The 6756-nt window shown below is 32.8% G+C and overlaps 1 long non-coding RNA gene across 2 annotated transcripts; it reads left to right on the top strand.

Moving 5' to 3' along the window:
• The first annotated feature begins 1524 nt into the window (after positions 1–1524).
• LOC311078469 lies at positions 1525–2706 on the top strand. 2 transcript variants are annotated; one of them, XR_014605175.1, is made up of 4 exons: positions 1525–1736; positions 1833–1891; positions 1972–2018; positions 2148–2706. It is a non-coding gene; the product is annotated as an uncharacterized lncRNA (long non-coding RNA). The 2 variants fall into 2 exon arrangements; XR_014605176.1 differs by lacking the exon at positions 1525–1736 and having other exon boundaries at positions 1763–1891.
• Positions 2707–6756: the final 4050 nt, after the last annotated feature.

Raw genomic sequence — 6756 nt, 5'->3', positions numbered from 1 at the left:
TATAGCACTTGCTGTATAGCAATATTAAATTTCTAACATACTTACTCTCAAACTAAGCCGCAAGCACCACTTGTCACCATGATGGTAACTATCCTAAAACCAACATTATCAGAAATTCTTCTAAATTAGCATAACAAAACATTAATCACTACTAAATCTCCCATTTAACATTAATCTTGCACACACACACACACACACAAAAAAACATTATATTACACTCAATTTTAGCACTTACTCTCCCTTTCGAGTGCCATGGACAAAGCATGCTGGGAAATAGAAATCCCAGCCGTTTCAGTTAAACTTAAGTTTGTCTAAATTAAAAGAAATAATTTCATAAAACTCAAAACAATGAAAGTTTACTTAAAATATATCAGGTCTGTGAACTTGAAATAAAAAGAAAGTGCTATACTCATAAAAGTTAATTTGACTGAACTAATTAATTTAATGTCCTACTCAATCCAAATAATTATTTTGAGCGTTAGGGTTTACAGTGTACTATGTTACTATTTACTAGATTTTAAACTAAAAATAAGTATACTTTCAGTCTACTTTTTGTATACTTTATGCCAGGGATGGGCAACTTCGGTCCTGGAGGGCCACTGTCCTACAGAGTTTAGCTCCAACCCTGAAAAAATCACCTGCCTGTAATTTTCTAGTAATCCTGAGGACCTTGATTAGCTTGTTCAGGTGTGTTTGATTAGGGTTGAAGCTAAACTCTGTAGGACAGTGGCCCTCCAGGGGCCTGTTTCAATAAGGAGGTTCAACCAACTCTGAGTTAAAACTTGAACTCTGAGTTGACTTACCCTGAGATGGGAAACTCTGTGTTTTCGGTTACAGAACAGCTGAAATGAGTTAGTTCAATCAACTCTGAGTTGACCTACTCTGAGTTAAGCGCGTGCACCACAACTATAAAAAGCCATTATCAATGGAGCGCAGATATTACGAGTCACCATGGCAACAGCGCCAAACAAAAAGAGGAATTACTGTTATACAGTGTTGGGTGTAATTAATTACCAAGTAATCTAAATATTGTGATTTAATTAAAGGGATAACTCTTAATTCTTCTGTAATTTAAAATAAAATCTGATGTAATTACATTAAATAGGCTACTGCATAGACTATAGAGAACAATTCTGTATAAAACAATAGTGGATTTAACATACATTTTTAAAAGGTATATTTTTTATGTAACCTTCTCCCTCTACACACTTTGGTCAATTCAAGAATAGTTCATGCAATTGTATATTGTTTATTTGAAAGCAATAAAAGTGCAGTTTCTTGTCTCTCCTTGTATTGTTCAAGTGGTTGAGGATTTAGTAATTAGTAATAAGTAGACCAATACTTTCTAAAGATAGTAATTATTACATTAATCTAATTACACTGTTGAAGATAACATTGATAACTATTTTAGAGTAACTTACCCAACTGTTATATATCAGAGGTGAAACTGGAAGAACAGTATGTTATTCAACCTAATTTTAATTTTCATGTGGAGCAATCCTAAAGGCATTAAAAGAACATGGCAGCAGCTGAAAATTAAATATAAAAACATATTTCAATCAGGTAAGGCTTGAGCATATCATGGGTGAAGGCTACCTGACTTTACGCACATTTGACATATTAAATAACTAAATAGCATCCAGTGTCTAGCAGTGTAGCAGCATTTTTGGCTGAGGGACTTCCAGGAGGGACTTCAGAGCCAGTCACTCCCAAAGATCCAAGGGCCTTCATAAAATGTAAGAGGTTTACATATGTGTAATTTTTTAGATAGGCTATTTTTGGTATTTCCATTTATTTTACTTTGAGGTTGGGTTTTTTGTTGGTCCTAACAGATTCTGATGGTAATATCTGTCTTTTGGAGCCTCCTGTCCCAACAGAACCCCAGGCAGTTGTAAGTCGCCTACTCAATACACCAGAAATTATGACAAATAGTGTTATAAAGTGTCCTCAACCAAATGCTCATCTTCATAGGACGATGAGGATAAATAGTTTCTGCTGCCACAGAGAGGCCTACAGAGGTAATGTTAATATTATGTGTCTACACATCAAACAATCTACCCATTCAGATTTTTTCAAATTTTTATGTGGATAATCTAAGTTTAAATCTAAGTATAAACGGGTATTCTTATCTCTCTCTCCGCCCTCAGAGTGTGGAAGAACAGCAGGAGGACGGTCCATCAACTTCTGTTGCACAGATGAACACATTTCAGTGATTTCCAGTAAATGCCACAGTTTAATTCTGTAGAATTTGTTTAGAACTACATTATGTAACTCTAATCTACTACTGTATTTTCAGTGTTAAGGAGTTATATAGACTTCATCTTATAAAAAAAAAAATAGAAAAAAACTGCAGTAAAAATAGCAATATTTTATTTATTAATAAAATATTAATTGCATTAATAAAAATGTACTGAAAGAATGAATGAGGTGTTTAAACACCGCTTCCCCTTTAAAAAATGGGAGGAGACCGATAGAAACTCTGGGTTTACCGAAGAAAACCTGCTCCTGACCAGGTTAGGTTCACAGAGTAAGTTACCATGGTAACTGACTCTGAGTATAAGTTACCTCTCTTTCAGAAACGGGCTTGACTTACTCTGCTTTCTCAGGTTTAACATACCTCCCATTCTGAAACAGAAAACTCAGAGTTTCCCTCATTTCAGGGTTAACATACTCAGAGTTTTCACTTAACCTCCTTTCTGAAACAGGCCCCAGGACCGAAGTTGCCCATCCCTGCTTTATGCACTTAGAAATATACTTAAATTTACACTTAAGTATACTTCTGCTGACAGAAAAGTCTATAAAGTCTATTACCCTTGTACTCAATCTTTTGATCAAGATATTAAAGCTGCAGTCCGTAGTTTTTCCTCTTTGTCGCCATCTATGTTCAAAATCTGCAATTGCAGTTATTCGCGTAATTATCAACTTTACGTGGGTTGTGCCTCGGCTCGACACAGCGTGGATGAATCCAATGTTTTGAGGAGAATGTGTGGCTGTTAGTCACCGCGCCAGTGTGGATACTGTCATTCGGATTCACAGATTCTACTTTTTGGAAGTATGACCAACATAAGAATTTTCACCGGAAAATGTCATCTGAACAAGTAAGTAACATCCTCTTTTGTTCTGACCAACTAAGGGGAAAAAAAGCATTACATAAATCGCGCTGAATAAATCTAACAATTGCTTATGTCTTACCTGTCCAGCAGAAAAAAGCAATCTCTGCGTCCGTTTTGAACCCCTTCAAAACACGGAGTTCACGCCAACTTTCAAAAGCCCTTCCGATATTTATCCTTGTTTTCTCATAGCCTACTAGTCGAGACACCTTCTTTATGTGATGTGACGTAATGATGCAAAGACATGCTTGAATTTCGAATAATTTTTAAATTAAAAATCATGGGATAGTAACATGACCATGCACACTTCAGAATCTACGGTGGAAGAAGGTCATCTATGTACTTTTTGCCTACTCTTTTATAAATACTGTGAATTTGGATATATTTATTTTATCACATACTGTTTTTCAGCAAGCAGGTTTGTAATTCTCTCAAATTGGAAAAAAAATAAACCTCTGTAATGGTTGGTATGTAGTTGCCACATTTGGATGTCATGTGGTATGACCTAAAAAAAAAATTAATATTAAAGTTATTTCTACAAATATATATTTGTATTATAAATTTCATAGTGACCTTTTTTTGGGAAGCTAGCTTGTTTTGTTTAGGTGGCCAATTCTGTGCCTTTAAATTTTGAATGAATTTGAAAATATCATGTGGTGCGACCAAATATCATGTGGTTCGACCACTGCAGACTGTTTTCCATGATAGATATATGTCCTAGATTGGCAGTTTTATGCTTTTATATTCAATTAACAGTTTATATACAAAAAATACTTTAATTTAGTATCATTTGGAATAGATTTTTATGCAATTTGAGATATTTTCTTCATACATTTCAAGTTTGTTTACTCTTTGTACAATATGAGAAAAATGCAACAACAAAAAATTAGAGCATGTAATTTCAGTTTAGTAATTATGCATTTATTAGTAGTGTATTTATTATTGCCTATTTATTTATTTAAAACTATTTGAATCTATTTTAACAGATGCCACTGCCAAGCGAAAAAATTCTGACCCTGCAGCAAGAGCGGAGTACCTTGATAGGAGAATAGTGAAATATTATTACAGTATAAAATATCTGTTTTCTATGTGAACATATAGTAAACTGTAATTTATTCCTGTGATCAAAGCTAAATTTAATCTTCAGCATCTTTAATCCAGTCTTCAGTGTCACATGATCCTTCAGAAATCATTCTAATATGTAACCCTGGACCACAAAACCAGTCACATGGGTCAATTTTTTTAAATTGAGATTTATACATCATATGAAAGCTGAAAGATAGAACAATATTTGGCCGATACAACTAAAAATCTGGAATCTGAGGGTGCAAAAAAATCGAAACATTGAGAAAATCGCCTTTAATGTTGTCCATTTATGTTACCAATATTGCTATATTCACTCATCAAAAATACATATTTTATATATTTATGGTAGGACATTTACAAAATATGAAACATGATCTTTATTTAATATCCTAATGATTTTTGGAATAAAAGAAAAATCGATAATTTTGACCCATACAATGTATTGTTGGCTATTGCCACAAATATATCCTGTGTGACTTGTGACTGTTTTTTGTGATCCAGGGTCACTAATGATTTGCTGGTCAAGAAACACTTCTGATTATTATCAATGTTCATATTTTTGTGGAAACTGTGATACATTTTATATGTCAGGATTATTTGATGAATAGAAAGTTCAAAAGAACAGCATTTATTTGAAATAGAATCTTTCGTAACATTATAGCCTAAATATCTTTACTGTCACTTTTTATCAACTGAATGTGTCCTTGATTAATAAAAGTATTAATTACTTAAAAAACTATTGACCCCAAATGTTACCTGTATACAATAATTTTATGAAATAATTTATATCTATAACATCATTATTTGTTAGAAAGAAATTCTGAGTCAAGTTAAAAGAAATGGTGCACTTGTGTTTGTGATGTGATTTTTATAAATAAATAAAAAGTTTATGTTCAGGAAAATTCTGTGAAATTTGTATGAAATCTGGTTTAAATAAAAAAAAAATTGTATAAAATGTATTGTTCATTGATCTCTTTAAATAGATTTTTAACTATATAAGGTCTTCGTATCATTTGGAGCGACCACTTATCATGTGGTGCGACCAATAAAAGCAATCACTGTATTAAATGTAAAATAAAATATCTTATTTCTGTGGCTGAAATATGAATCACTGATACAGTATGCTTTAGTAAATGATATTTTTAAAACATTTATATCAGTTTTATGTGATTTACAGGAAAAGTAAGTCTGTTAACTAGATTTAAGAAGGCAACTCAGAAATTAGAACAAAAAACGAGATCATTATTTACAAAAACTCAAAAGAAATGCAAAACTTGGTTTCTAAACACTTTAATTACTAAGAACTTGTAAAAAAAAAATGTTTAAGCATGTTAAGGAAATTAATTAATTTTAAGATAAATCACGGTCGCACCACATGACATTTTTTAAGGCTACGGACAATTCATCTAGATGAAAAAACACTAAAATCACTTAAATTAAATGTTTTAAATGAATTTAGGTGTACACAACATCCTTAATGTTTGAACAATTGCAACAGGTATTTTTTTTTTTTGTATTTTAAAATTGACCTGTCGAAAATCCTTATACGTCATTGACCCATTTAAAAAGCATCTTCCCAAGTCAAATTCACAGGTACAAGCCTCAATTTAAGTTGTCTTAACAGAGGAAAAGATGTTCAGCATATATACAGTAACTATAACTAATCATAGAAAAAAAAAAACAGAAAGCATTTAAGTAATGTGATTCCAAGCTTCAGAAATGTTTCCTCCTGCTGCTTCTACCAACATCTGGTGTTCCTTCTTATTAGTGATGATGGACAGATATAGTACTTAGTACAGTATGAATAAGCATCATTCCAGGTCATTGGAGTGGACATAAATGTGTACTCTATAACCTGTAGTCAGTCCATAAAGCACAAACAGGAAAAGTCCAGTGAGAGTCAACTTCATCTCTGCTGTAGTGAGCTGGTTTGGTTTAAGGATGGTTAAGCACTGAACAGTTTATCAACCTCACTGGGCTGCTGACACGGAACATGCAAATCCTACAAAATCCCACAACAACATCATCCAACGTATTTCTGATACAACAGCATGATATTTTTTCTTTTTTTTCATCATTGTGCAATATGTCTGAGTGAGTAATATGTCTGAGTGTCAATCAGCACTGAATGTGTATCTAAGGTGCAATAACTGATGACATAATGTTCATGCTAAGAAATGTAAATGTATAGACAAAGGCAAATCAGCATTTCTCTCATTTGAATGAGGATTGTGCATGTGGAGGTTCTTTGCATGCATAAATGGATCCAAAGCAATGCAAACAACAGCTACATTTGTTTGTTGTGTCATTTTCACAGCAACTGATATTTTACAAACAACCAAAATCAGCCACAGAAGAGATATTACCCCTTCATGTGATTTGGTGTAAAACATTTATAAACAAGAGAGGGGGAGAAATTGCTTTTATAATGAAATGTGTTTTCTTTAAGTGTGGTTTTATCTTTGCATAGTCTGAACTTGCAAATTTGAAATGAAAACTCAGTCTGTTTATATTTCCCCATTCATTCTGCATGCAAATAATTCAAATTCACAGGATTGGA

Source organism: Abramis brama (assembly GCF_963993115.1).
Source record: "Abramis brama genome assembly, chromosome: 2".
Taxonomy (NCBI): domain Eukaryota; kingdom Metazoa; phylum Chordata; class Actinopteri; order Cypriniformes; family Leuciscidae; genus Abramis; species Abramis brama.
The sequence above is the reverse complement of the archived record's forward strand: the minus strand, read 5'-3'. Positions and strand labels throughout refer to the sequence as shown.